This window comes from Apodemus sylvaticus, chromosome 15 (genome assembly GCF_947179515.1).
Source record: "Apodemus sylvaticus chromosome 15, mApoSyl1.1, whole genome shotgun sequence".
Classification (NCBI taxonomy): domain Eukaryota; kingdom Metazoa; phylum Chordata; class Mammalia; order Rodentia; family Muridae; genus Apodemus; species Apodemus sylvaticus.
The window spans coordinates 11286447-11299669 of NC_067486.1; the positions used below are offsets into that span (position 1 = coordinate 11286447).

General features: G+C 39.2%; 1 pseudogene; it reads right to left on the bottom strand.

Annotated features, from left to right (window-relative positions):
* Positions 1-9276, bottom strand: part of LOC127666298 (actin-binding protein IPP-like) — a 135379-nt pseudogene extending 126103 nt beyond the window's left edge.
* Between the last annotated feature and the right edge of the window lie 3947 nt (positions 9277-13223).

Sequence of the window (13223 nt, forward strand, 5' to 3'; positions counted from 1 at the left end):
CCTCTCCCCTCCCCTGTCCTCTTTCCCTCCCAGGTCTCTCCCTCTCTCCCCCCTTGTAGTTGCTTTCTTCTCCTCCCAAGTGGAACTGAGGCTTTCTCACTTGGCCCCTTCAGCTTGTTGACCTTTTTGAGTTCTGTGAACTGTAGGAACACCTGTTCTAACAAGATGAGCTGTGCTGAGCAGAGGGAGTTCTGCGGGCATAGCGCTGGCCTAACAATAAGGGTGGAAGACACGTTTTCTAAGGTTGGCCATATGACACAGATGACAGATCTGGAATGGCCATTGGACATCAGGAGAAATGAAAAGGACAGGAATCGGAAGATGAGGAATTCACTTGTCTCCTTCATGAATGTCCTGTTTAATCATTACCATACAGTGAGAAGGATGACTAGACAGCTAGATCATAGGATGAATATTTTGCTGATTCTTAAATTCATAACATTTCTTTGTTGCTCTATATCCAACCTCTTGTTTCATCTCATGGTTGCCTGGATACACAGCTTTGGGTGCTGACAAATTCCCAAGGATGAGAATCTTGGCTCTGTGAGAACTCTAGAATTGTGTCTCTAAGGATATTTTTCAGCCACAGAATGTCATCAGAGCAAATTTGTGGCCTCTTAATATTCTCTAGAGGACAGTAAATTTTGAACATGACCCTATCAAAGGGAACATGGGACTTCAGGATGTTTCAGAAATGTGTACTTTCCAGTTAGAATGGTGTCAGTGTGACATTTTGCATGATACACAGTGTTCTCTGCTCGAAGATGTTCCTGGGACAGAGAAGAAACGTTGTGAACTTTTGTGTCAAGATATGAACAAGGGAGGAACTGGATGAGAAGAATGTCTTTGTACCTGAGCGCTGTTAGAAGGAAACTGGAACTATGACCTCTTCTCCTGGCAGTACCCACTTCTCTTGGCAGGACCCTCTTCAAAAAGTCGAGTTGATGTGGTTTTCAGTGTCTTTTTTCAATGAGTGACAGAAAATCCATTGTGTATGCAACAGGAAATGTTTTTATTTTGAAAAATAACTTTCTGAAAAAATAGATCTGTTTTATATACCTTTCATATACTGTGTTCTATATTCAACTCTATAGTGCTTGAGTATTGCTTTTAACACAAAATTTTTAAAATTCAAATGTAAGGTGAACTTAATGAGGTTAATTAATTACTTATAGTAGTAGTCAACACGAGAGAAGGCTGCAGATTTCATAAATGAACCATTAAACCTTTCCAAGGGTATGAGCTATCCTTGCTTAACTGATGTGGTAGAGAATCTATGTAATGTTCAGAGTTTACTGAACTGGGACTGCCACTGGTGGGATTCTATTTCTGCTCTTTCTCATAACTGATGTCTGTCAAAGAAACATTAAGATTTTGCTGCTGTGTTCTTTGATTGGTAAAAATAAAAGAGAGAGACTGAATTAGTCTGTTTTCCTTTAGATCTCAGAAGATGACTGTTTACCTCCTACGGCCCTGAACTGTGGTCAACATCCATCTCTTTCCCTTGTATCCTTTGGATAATTTCTCTCGACGTGGATATTTTACTATTTTACTTCAGATTATTATTTCTGGTTATTTTAGAATTTCCATGTGACTATTGGTTTCACGGAATTTGAAGATGAGTAGGTTAGAGTTTTACTTCTTTGTCAAAGCAATTAGCTATTGGATTCCCACTCACCTCAAGGAGCAAAGATCCCATTGATTCCAAATCTCCACATTCCTGCAGGCTCACTTTCTCTTGTGTCAAATATAACCAAAATCTTATATAAAGCCACTCTCATATTAGATTTATGTAGGGTGCAGCTATTCTATTATTTTAAAAACTGAGTTATTTGGGTAATATAATATCTGATCAATCCCACAAGACTGTATTCTGCAGCCTTTCCAAGTAAAGCTTATGAATCATTATGATTTCATCATGTTTGAAGAGAAGGAATGACTGACTGGTGGCATGAATCAATGCCAGTAAATTCATAAAAACACATAGCTGTATTTTTAAAATTTCTGCAAGTGTTGCATAGACAGTTTTGAATCAGAAAGGAGGAGTAATGGAATAGGAAGAAGAGAGTGCAGGGAAAAGAGAATGAGGGGTCTTGTGGCTTAGCATGTCTTCTAAGGAAGGAAAAGGTGTTTCAGATTGAGTCATTGGAGTGGGGTTAAGCAGGTACATAATTAGTTTGACTTGATGGGAATTTTCTCAGCTTTATCCCCATTGTCCGGAGAGCATGGAATACGACGACATTTAGTCATAAGCTTGAAGTTATATAGGACAGTAAAGATGGGGGCTTAGGTGCTTCTGTTTTGGTAAGAGGGTTTCTTCCTCACCGAATAATTGTAAGCATACTTGGGAAGTGAAGCTGAAATGGGGAATGTGTATCTGAGTAGCGGTAAAGCTCTGGATAACAAATGTAAAAATAACAGTGATGCCTTGAGGCTGCTGTTGGTTATCAAGAGTTGATAGAGCAGAAATCTCTCCTGACTGGCTGAGTAGAGTTGGTGTAACTGCCTGCAGTTACATTGAACGGGTTACCTGGAAGGGAATCTGGGGATGTATGGGAAGGAGGCAAAAAGAGATGGAGATCAAGACAACACCTGCTATTCAAGGTCTCAAAGTTTAATGAAGAACTCCAAATACATAGGCAGGGGAAAACCCTTCCCCCAAAGGCTGGAAGCTTCTCAGCAGAACTGGTTCAGTTGCTCCACAAGTGGCTAGTGTTTCTCAGGAAACTGCAGGTTCTTGAACAATGGGCTTCCCCTTGGTCTGAGTACTCCACCCTAGGTGAAGGGGACTATGGCTAACACAGGAGTTCCTGCTCAAAGGCTGGGAGAAGAACTTCACATTGGTCTATGTCAAGTTCCTGCCAGGTGGCATGGCACCTCAATAAGGCTCTCTACAAGTTGGGATGAGGCTGGTGCTGGTAGACTTTCTAGGTTGCATTTAATCTTTTATTTATTTATTTATTTATTTATTTATTTATTTATTTATTTATTTATTTATTTGAGATAGGGTTTCTCTGTGTAGCCCTAGTTGTCCTGGAACTCACTCTGTAGACCAGGCTGGCCTCGAACTTAGAAATCCAGCTGCCTCTGCCTCCCAAGCGCAGGGATTAAAGGCGTGTACCACCACTGCCCAGTGCTTTTAAAATGCATCATTCAACCTTCAAGTCTTTCACATAATTTCAATCATTTTTTTGAAACAATATAGCTAAATTACAAATAGTCAAGTTTTAATATTAAGATTTAAGGCTTGATTTTGAGAGATACTATCTTCCCAACACACACACACACACAGACACACACACACACACACACACACTATAGTATGCCAATGAAATAAAAAATGATTGGGTCAAGAAGTTAACAGAATTGAAATGTGGAGAAAGGAGAAGTTAGGAAGTCTGTAAGTTTTGAGTTAGGTCTTAAAAAACACAACCGGAAACTCATAGGACCAAGTCATCTGTGACCTTAACTTTTAATTTATTTCAAATGTAGCTGATCTGGTAACAACATTCCATGCTTCCAGATCCACACTCATCCCACAAATGTTTCCTGTGTTAAAAGTGGGAGGCATTTTGGCTGTATATGTGTGGGGGAGGGTAGTGAAACATGGCATTTCCAGAAGGTTCTTTTCTACCTTTTAGTTTGTTTGCAAACTATGCTCCAGAAATAGTATTGGTGTGTGAAACTCATTTACTCCTAAAGTGAAGCTTTCTCAAGTGTTCATCTTAACAACAAGTAGATCGTGTTGGCTGTCCCAATCTCTTATCCCCTGAAAGAAGGATTCCAAATAAACTTACAAGTGATCCTTGGTTTCAGCAGTAACTCTAATCTATGAAGCAGATGCTTTTCCTGTCATAGATTTTCTTTTGGGTATAGATTGAAATTCTTCATCTGAAGAAACTGCTTCAATGGCTACAAAAACTAGAAATGATGACTTACAAAGATTAATAGTTTGATTTGATCAGTGTTCAATAAAAGCTTGGATATTACTCTGATTTGGTCAGTTTCCAGAACCCAAAGGCTTGGATCTGTTTCAAGAATTTGGAGGACAGGTGGGCATTTGGATTATATACAGAAAGGTTCAGTATTTTTACATTGTGACTGTATTAGACCGATAAGGATGTGATAATTATGAATGGAAAAGAAGCAGCTGGTAAAAGCTCTTTAGCTGCAGCTTTGGTTTATGTGGACAAAGTGCTGTGTATGCTGACATTTTGTTGTTGCTTTTGTTTTTATGAGAGTAGTATCTTGGCTTTTTTCTTTTCCTGTTACTGTGATAAAATACTCTGACAAAAACAACATAAGGGGACTGAGATTTATTTTTGCTCATGGATATAGGGTATAGTCTATTGTGATAGAATCTTGTTGTCTCATAAAACTGGAGCATTGGTCTCCAAAGTTAATGATCTTCAGGAATATTTTCTTTCTGAACCTGTGAGGAAACCCCACTTCATATGTTTTTAAGTTACTGGTGTTTTTCAGTAAGGTTTTGCTATTCTTTCATTAGTGGGTACATCCCATAGTAACAACACTCTGTTACAGTGGAGTGGTGTGGTAGACTAACGTAGAAGGATCACTGGAGCTCAAGCTTTCAAGAAATACTTGTTTAATGTGGTGAAACCTAACATAAAATAATATAAACGAAGCTGTGATAAAGTCTTGTGGCAGGGTCTGGTCCCCAACATTACATGGACACCTGCAGATGTATATGTACATAGATCACATTTTCAAGCAGGTAACCACTCTTGCGAGTTTGTAAGTGCAATGGCTGTTTCGTATCCAGAAAGAGCATTTCACAACACTTCTGATCCTATGACTTTACCTTCTCCCAGGTAGTGTCCCCTGAGCCTTGGTGAGGGAATTAATAAAAATGACCCATTTGAGACTAAGCAATTCCAGGCTTTTGTTCTTAGTTCTTTAACCAGTTATGAGTCTCTTCATTAACTGCTCCTCATACAAAAGTAAATGTCCATGGCCAAGGTTGAGAAGAGTTTGGCAGTATAACCATTGTCTTTAAGTCATTTTATGTATAGTGAAACTCTACCTTTAATTTTCTGTGTGTACAATGTATATCTGAAGAGAACCCAGAAGGCATCACCATAGAGGTTCATTGTCTTGGTGCTTGGATAAAATATGGAACCTGTCACTGCTAGGCTAATGTGTAACTGCCCACAGATCCTTCCTGTTAGAGATGGGCCTTCCAAAGCAGAGTTTGAATGAAACCAGGCCATTCCCTAGGAGGACAGGCTGCAATTACAAATGCATTGGTTTTCCAGATCTGGGTGAATCTTGAGTTCCAAAAGTAAAAAGACAATGCTTAGGCAAGGCTGGTGTTTCCACTCGAATCTGGAAAAACTATTATTTGCTTCTCATATGCCAACCACATTGGAAGCTTACATACCCCCAAAGTAATGTATGTGACAGTGGAAAGTTCCTCCTCACGTTTCTGTTAATGTTGAGGCCAGCATCATTCTTGAGCTGGCCTATTATTATAGGTCCATATAAACTGCAGTAAGCTAAGTAGTGTGTGTGTGTGTATGTGTGTGTGAAAAGAGAGACAGACACACAGAGAACTTACAGTCATGCAATATGCATACTCATATATCTGAACTTACTGATTATGAGACATGACTTTTTTTTTCCCGAGGGAGAAAGGGTGAAGATTTTTCCCAAAAGATTTCTGGATGCTTTTCAAATGCCTCTGGGTAGAGCGGTCTGAAAAAAGCCAACTTAAAGTCAAGTGAAACTCAGTTGCTTCAGAAGCAGGGTAGGCTGAAAACAACCAAGATATTTGTGTCTGGTTTGATTCAAATAGTCTTACATTTGTGAAATGGTTTCTAAAGAATGCAACTGGAGCCAGGGGAAATGAAATGTACACACATAACCTCATAACTGCACGTGTGGAGTTCTGTGTGCTAAGCTATTCTTCTAGGGAAGGCATTTGAAAGTAAACCAGATACACCTGAGGGCTTAGGTTAGTTCTGGAGGTTAAATTAGGACAGCTTTGCCAACCTGCAGTCTCAGTGGACAATGTGCTCAACTTCCTAACTTTCTATCTTCTGCAGGTTGAATTACTGTGTATGAGGGTTCCTGACGGGCATCAGAATGATGTTCTCTCTCTCTCTCTCTCTCTCTCTCTCTCTCTCTCTCTCTCTCTCTCTCTCTCTCTCTTTCTCTCTCTCATGTGTATGTGTGTGCATGTGACTGTGTATGTGTGTTCATTATTGTTAAGATACATGTTCTTATGTGAGAGACCAAAGTCATGTAATGTTATTGAAACTGACAAGAAGAAGAAGAAGAAGAAGAAGAAGAAGAAGAAGAAGAAGAAGAAGAAGAAGAAGAAGAAGAAGAAGAAGAAGAAGAAGGAGAAGGAGGAGGAGGAGGAGGAGGAGGAGGAGGAGGAGGGAAAGGGAAAGGGGAGGGGGAAGAAGAAGGAAAAGGGGAAGGGGCAGGGGAAGGGGAAGGAGAAGGAGAAAAAAGGAGAAGATTTGATTCTCTACTTCCGGCAGGGCTAGCCATCCCTAGCTTGGGTTGGGTCTTTAAGCAACAATATGGGGCCTTAATTCCCTCATGCATTCTGGACCTGTGATGAATGTTCTTGCTTCAACTCTCTTCCACTACTGCACCAGCCATGATGTGTTGCAAATAAGGAGAGCTTCTCAGAGCTCGGGATAAGTTTTACCAGAATAATGTCACCCAAAACTATAAGCTAAATGAACTTCTTAAAGTTAACCTGTCTCTGGGTTCTCCCTGTGTGGCCCTGCTTGTCCTACAACTCACTTTTTAGACTAGGCTGGTTGTCCTCACAGAGATCTGCCTTCCTCTGCCTCTTAAGCACTGGTATGAAAGGACTGTGCCACAGTGGCTGGGACCTCTTTATAGTAATGAAAAGTGGATGAGCACATAGGAAGCAGTATGCCAACATTTTGGCATGAGTAGCCGGAAGGAGGGTTTTAGCCCAGTAGTGAAAAGACAGTAATGATGTCAGGGACAAAGCTTATCCTATCACTTACTTTGGCTTTTTATAAAATGCAGGGGACACAGGGCTAGATGACTCAGAGGTCAAAAGCTCTTCTTAAGGTCATAAGTTCAATTCCCAGCAATCACATGATGGATCACAAACATCTGTAATGAAATCTGGAACCCTCTTATGTCCTACAGGCATACAGATAGCTAAAACATAATACATAATAAATGAATAATTCTTTAAGAAAAGTAAAGGGGGTTATTTTATTCCTATTCTTTTACACAGTTAAACAAAATCAACCAACTGCCCAACTGCCCAACTAATAAGCAAAACCGAAAACCAAATACTATCACCACCAAAACAACAATGACCACTACAATGATGACAATACACACACACACCACACACATATACACATACACTCACAAACATCACTCAACACACATCACACAGACATACAGACGTGCACATACACTCACAAACAACTTGGAAATACTCACCACTCCACAAATACACACACTCATATACATCACACACGCCATATATTCACAATCATATACACCACATACACAGACACACACTCATATACACCATATACCACATACATACAACTATATATACCAAATACACATATACACAATCATATATATCACACATATCACCTACATATAATCATATATACTACACCCACACACATACATGCACACTCACTCATATATACCACACACAGACATACAAACTCATATACTTCCCCCCCACTATTCCCCACAGACACACCATATTCCCCCCCCCCATCCACACACCTCCTCATACTCCTATTTGGTCTCTGTGACTGAAGCCTCTTCTCATTATTCAGTGTAAAATTCTTCTACAAGTCATCCTTCCCATGGTACTCCTTTTTAATCAGATCATTTCAAGATGATCTTTCCAATTCAAATTTCTTCTTCATGGTTCTCTCTGATAGTTACATGTTACGTACCTATTGCTGTGTTTTTTTTCTCTTCATTATTGTGAAAGGATTATGAAAGCAGAGATTCATTTGATCACTTTTATCAATGCTTAGAGCTGTGTGCGACACATAATAGGCACTGTAGAACTACTGACGTCCATACTAGATAACTCCATTTTCAAATGTAGTAGCCAGCGTTAGTGGAAAGGTATTTCACCAAGAAGAGAGTATGTATAGGGAGGCAAAAAGTTTGCTTCACACCCAGGCCCATATTCTCAGGGCTCAGAGAGACTGAAGAATCAGCCACCTTCAGAATACAGGACTTTCTATACCAAACAATCTAGCTCCTGATAGAGCTCTGATTCCATCTTTCTCATGATGAGGTAGGAATGGGAACTATTTATTGTGCAGAACGAAAATAGTGTGTTGAAATGTTTTGTTCTTTTTCCATTCAGGGTTGGCAGGTCTCTTGGGACAAGGGGATGTGACATGCATTGTGATGGAAACAAGAGCAGGAGTTGTCTTCAAAACCTTTTTCTTGTTTTCCTTTTCAAAAGGTAAACTCCACTTAGGAGATTAAAAGAAGTGTCCTGGTGGGGAGTGACCAGAGAATGGAGAAAAATGTGGAGGGCCAGTTTTAGACTCAGGTGAGAATAACAAATTATAAGGGTCAAATGGAAATGACCAACAGCGATCCCCAGAAAGTGTTAAGGCCCATGAACTTAAGGAGCAGTCTCTTGACTGGATCCCAACTGGGGCTGGAGTGCAAAAGCCACCAAACATAGTTAGCTACAAACCACAGACATCTGCCATGGCCTAATCTCATAGCATCTGAGAGTTCCTTCATCTTAACATTCTGTGAATGTCCTGGGGTCTGGAGCTGCTCTGTGAGGTTAGAGATACAGGGTCTTTGTAGATTGCCGTCTTTAAAAAAATCTTAGTTATTCACTTCAGGTTAAAGAAAATTACAGTTAAAATAGTTTTGACCTGAAGAGGAAGCTGAGATGCAAAGAGGCAGGGATTCTTCTGCTGAGTTAGTGAGTGGAGGAAGTACAAGGGGACAGAGAGAGAAAGTCAGGTCTGGGGACAGCCAGGTCTATACTGTATTCACCAGACCATGCTGCTGTCTGGAATGGCTAACACCAGTGAAGAACTGGATGGAGCACTCACTCCTTTGTGCAAGACACCGTGACTCATGGTGTTATGTTTCTCTCCTCAGAGTTGAGGAGATTTCCTCCTTAACCCTCTGGCTTCTCTCCTCCTTGAAAGCCTGACAGTGCTGTACAGCTCACTCTTACGCGAGACCACGTGGATTCCGACAAGTAACACAGAAGCAGTTTCCTGTATATTTACCAGCCATGCTGCCGAGGTAACATGAGACTATTCAAAACCTTTTCTTTTAATTCCGAGAGTCTTATGTTGTCTTTAAAGTGTGAAAAGTCTGGAAACTGTTTTGGGATTCTCTAGAAGAGTATTTTCTTGCTTGCTTTCACCTCTCCTTTTAAAAGATCTTGGAAATCTCAGGAGGCTCTGCCATTTTTATATCACTGGGCCTTAAAAGACGAGGTCTAAACTAACCTGGACACTTGGGGCTCAAGGTACACAGCTTAGCTGATGATGATGGCAGGCCTTGTCCGTGTCCAGGGGAAGCATATAGAATGCAAGAGTAGTGAGGTCATGGGTGCTTCCACCCACATTTCAGAGGAAAACTTGGGTGGCTAAATACTGTGTTTCAGGGATGTCGTTACTGTTAGCAACTTCTGTGTGGGTGATCGATGAAGCTGTGGGAAAGATTGCAACTGTAATAAAAATACAGGAAAGCTAGATATTCCAGAACCATGAACCCTCTGCTCAAAGTAGCTGCAGGCAGTACAGAAAGCCAGCCCAAAGAGGAAGCCCTCAGCACAGTTAGCTACATGGACCTGATAGCTTAGCCCTGAGGAATCTGCATTCTACCACAGCATCTCAGGATGCTAGAAATCCAGGATGTTCTCTCTGTTGACATTTGTTCTTGCTTTTCTGACCTACCTCCCTTTTCCTTTTGGGTTGAGGGTATTTATTCTGTGGCATTATATCTTGTCAATGTGTAACTTACTCATTTTTGTTTTTTATAGGAGCTCCCAGCAGAATTTAATGTAGACTTATTCCATGATCCTCTGCCCTTCCCCTTACTGACATTAGCATGAACTGTGTTGTAGGACATACACGTAATGGGGTATCTAAACATCTAAATAGGCAAGGCAAGTTTCTTCTCATATGTTGTCTTATTTCTTGATTATGTTATTGGAAATCTAACCAACATTGTACACAAATTAAAAACTTCATCAATTTTATTTTTATGTTCTTTAGAAGAAGCACTCATTTCAAATGGTAGAACATTACCAACACACCGAAACATGCTCCCATCCAGTCCCTGGATCCTTTCCAGTACAGAGATTCACCTGCTAAAACACTGAAGATTATTTTCAGTCCTTTTCCCTCTTTTCCTATCATACAACATAGGAATTCTCTGGTCTAGGTGGCCTAGTGTTAATTAACTTGTTAACATCTTCAGTTCAGTCCTTATATTTTCTAAGACAGGTCGCAAAGCTGGTCTCATTTTTCTAGTACCACTGCATAGAACCACAATAAATTGCTATTGATTCCAATGATGTGTGTCTCAAGCGCTACATCTTCTCATCCATTGTATTATCTGCATTAATCTGATGAATCATAATTACTGTAAAGATAATAATTCATAACTCATTTTAAAAACCATATGGTTTGTCTTCTCTTTCAGCCATTTGATACATTTTCTTTGTGTGGCTGATAACTTATGTCATACATTTGATATATTTTCAAGATCATTCGTGGGTCTGGTTATTGTTCCCATCCTCCAGGAAAATTTATTTGTTTTTCTTTTGGCAGAGTTAGAGTAGGTGAGTAGTATCTTGATATACTGTGAGACTCAACTTGTTTGAAGCGGAGTTTTAGTTTTAGAAGAGCAGGCCCAGTTTTGAGAAGGTGTTTTAGACTTTGATTAAAGACTTCCTAAGGTATTCCAAGAAGTTAACCATTTTGTTATTTCTCCAAGCTCACGAGAAAGTGAAGGTTTCTGTTTTACTCCCATCTTCAGTTGGCTTTCCTCCTTTTCTCTGTTTTTAAGATCTGGCAAAAGACTGTTAGTTAGGAAGGTAAAAAAATCACTTTGCGGGGCTCTATTTTTTGCCTTCCCCTTTCTAAGAGTCTGACACTTCAAGGTTTGCATATCTCAGTAGCCCTTTTGTACCTCTGAAAATATGTAAATATGCACCTAATATTTTATCATTATATCTAGTTACTTAGAGAGACTTGGTTAGTAACATGTGCACTTGTTATATTACTAAGTAAAGAATTAAGCCAAGTAATTTCTTTGTTAAATTCATGTCATTGAAGAACCATGAACCAAATCTTGACTACAATGACTACAATGATTTTACTAGAAGAATCATGGATTTTGTAGTGATAGCTTACTTCTTCACAGTGAGGGACTTTAAATGCAGGGCCCATGGTGAGTCAGTGCACAGATGTGTGCTGACGCAGACTTCTTACAAACTTCCAAGGTTCTACAACAGCAGAGCCAAGCCAAAGGTTATTCTGGAACTTCAGAGCAGCAGATTTAAAAGGTTTCTGAAACTTATTTCCTAACCATGGTAATGTCTTTTTTTTATTGCTTAAATTTAACACTCAACACCATCTGTGTAAAGTAGTAAACAACACACACACAGATGAGCAAAACCTTCAGAAATTATCTATGGGTATACAGTTATATTTTATTCTTCATGATACATTATGTTATTAGTTATATACTAGGGTATAATGCCCTAAAAGTGGAGACACTTTATTTTATAAGGCTAACACAACATGTAGTTGTGGCAATTAAGGTCATTCTGAATGGGAAGCCTTCTAGAACACATAGTACATAATTTTGAAAAATCAAAATGAAAGCACATTCTCCTATATGAAGATTTAAAAAAAAAACTTGTATTCAGTACCAAATGGTCCTGAAAACATACATACAACAGCATTATATAGACTAAGCAGGTTATTTTTAGAACTATATATGTGCATACACAGACATCTATGCACACAATAACAATTATTGAAGTGAGAGGCCGTGAATTTGAAAGAAAGCACGGCACGGCAGGTCATTTGAAAGAGGCCTTGGAGGGAGGAAAGGGGAGCAAGAAATGTAACTATATTATAATTTCAAAACATAAAAAGTATAAAAATTATACTTTCTGAATTATCATTCTTCTGTAGCAACATTCCCTTTCGAAGACAAAAGATATCATTCTCCAGTTAACTGGCAAGGTGCTTCTCTACAATCTTTTTGCCTCAATTGAATACTGTATAGTGGGAAGGGTGAGGGACAGTAGTCAAAGGGGCTGTTCAAACATCTATTGCATGTGTAGTTTACTATAAGATTACTGTCATGATGTGTAATACCTTAGTGAGCATGAATGGATGATAACATCTGTAACTGTACAGATGAATAGCCACACCTGCTGAGATGACCCATATTCATGCAGCCTTTTAGTTTCAAAGGTATGCAATTATTTGTATTTTTCTGTTATGCTAAGGCTGGCAGAAAAGGCAAGCCTCAAATCCCACATACTGGAAGGATTAGTCCTCAGAAATTTTAAAATAGGGTGAATAGCATCAGATGATTAGTGACCTACATCTCTGACCTACTTAGACTTCTTTCTGTTTAATGTCCTTGTAATTATGAACTATCACAGCTGCCTGTGACCTAAGCAAGTGAAGCTTGTGATTCTGCAAAATGGAATTTCAAGCTCTGTGGGACTACGGTCATATGATTGCATTCATTTTCAACAGATATTTCTTTTTTTTTAATGGAGAGTTTTATATTTCCCACTTTTATTGAGAAATTTTTGTTGTTCATTTAGAAGACAGTTCATGTGAATACTTTTGTTTTGTGAAGCACCATGGTGACTTCTCCCTTGCTGCTTAGCCCTGTTTAATAATGCCTTTCTTCATTTGTCCTGGGTTTTCTAGTCCTTACCTGGGGCTTGAGTGCATCATGTTAGATTAGTTGGTGTGAACTATCACTTCCAGTTTCTCTACCTGAATAATTGTATACATCTATTCCTTATTCTGGTAAGATTAAATTGAGCCAGTATATTTGAGAACCACAGATACATATTTACATATATAAAGGCCATACTGGTGCTGTAACAATTATGGTATACTGTCTTAAAATTATTAGCTCATGTTCACCTCTCACTATTAAGTCTGAATTTATGTGAAGCAGAGTCATGGTTGTAC